We start from the raw sequence: 1,330 nt of genomic DNA on the forward strand, positions 1-1,330 counted from the left end.
AGTCTTTACGGTTGAAATAAAAAAAGGGTCTTTTTTCCTTCACACTTTTGATTGATTGATTGAGACTTTTATTAGTAGATTGCACAATACAGTACATATTCCGTACAATTGACCACTAAATGGTAACACCCGAAGTTAGCTCGGAGCCAGTCAGGTCATGTGACCACCTGGCTCTGTTTGATTGGTCCAACGTCACCAGTGACTGCATCTGATTGGTGGAACGAAGTGAAACGTCACCAGTAAGGCAGGCACTTTGAAGGTCTGTCTGACAGACCAAAACAAACAAAGCGTGCATTAACAGATCGATAAAAATTAGTAGCGAGCTGAATGTAGATAAAAGTATCGGAGTAAAAGTAGCGTTTCTTCTTAGGCCGTTTATTGAATACTCCCACACTTTTGACGACTTTTGGCGTGCTTTTTTTCCCCTCGCTCGCACCGCTCGCATCGTCTGCTTTGCGCTCCGCCATGACGGTAGTGTGACGTAAATATGCGACGCGTCGACGAACAAAAACGTCCTCGACGTATTTACGTAACCGATGACGTCGACGCGTCGTTTCAGCCCTATAGACAAGTACACGATGAAAAATACGGAGCGCTCCCGAATAACTTTTTCATCTTTGGGTTTTGGGGAAAGTAGCAAGTCATGTCAAGTCATGTCAATTCAAAAGGCTCAAGTCCAAGTGAAGTCACAAGTCATTGATGTTAAAGTCGAAGTCCAGTTGCAAGTCTTTTTACATTTTGTCAAGTCCAGTCTAAAGTCATCAAATTCATGACTCGAGTCTGACTCGAGTCCAAGTCATGTGACTCGAGTCCACACCTCTGGATTTAAGAGACGAGGCTTTTTCATTATTCTTTACTATTATGATTTATTTTAGCATATAACTTCTATTAAAGTCATGCTAACGACTTATTAGAGTGAAATATGACAACACGACCAACTATTGAGTGAGTTACAACAGCATTAATCATTACTTTGTTGACATGTTTTGCATTGGCAGATGTCTAAAGAGGTTTTGAATCAGGGGAGCCAGCCCCAGTCCCCCTCCCAGGTCCAGTCCACCTTGTCCCCGTCCCAGGTCCAGTCCCCCTCCCAGGTCCAGTCCACCTCCCAGGCGCAGTCCACCTTGTCCCCGTCCCAGGTCCAGTCCCCCTCCCAGGTTCAGTCCCCCTCCCAGGCGCAGTCCACCTTGTCCCCGTCCCAGGTCCAGTCCACCTCCCAGGTCCAGTCCACCTCCCAGGCGCAGTCCACCTTGTCCCCGTCCCAGGTCCAGTCCAAGTCCCAGCCCGTTTCCAGCTCGTCCAGCGGCCCGTCCTCAGGCAGCCAGTCTTC

The 1,330-nt window shown here is 47.7% G+C and overlaps 1 protein-coding gene across 1 annotated transcript in view; it reads left to right on the top strand.

Annotated features, from left to right (window-relative positions):
- The first annotated feature begins 1,271 nt into the window (after nt 1-1,271).
- The window catches only part of chek2 (checkpoint kinase 2), a 10,563-nt gene continuing 10,504 nt past the window's right edge, over nt 1,272-1,330 (top strand). The window contains exon 1 of the mRNA XM_072915306.1: nt 1,272-1,330. This exon is cut by the window's right edge and continues 116 nt beyond it. The gene's annotated coding sequence lies outside the window, so the exon portion shown is untranslated.

This window comes from Nerophis lumbriciformis, linkage group LG20, assembly GCF_033978685.3.
Source record: "Nerophis lumbriciformis linkage group LG20, RoL_Nlum_v2.1, whole genome shotgun sequence".
In the NCBI taxonomy this organism is placed as follows: domain Eukaryota; kingdom Metazoa; phylum Chordata; class Actinopteri; order Syngnathiformes; family Syngnathidae; genus Nerophis; species Nerophis lumbriciformis.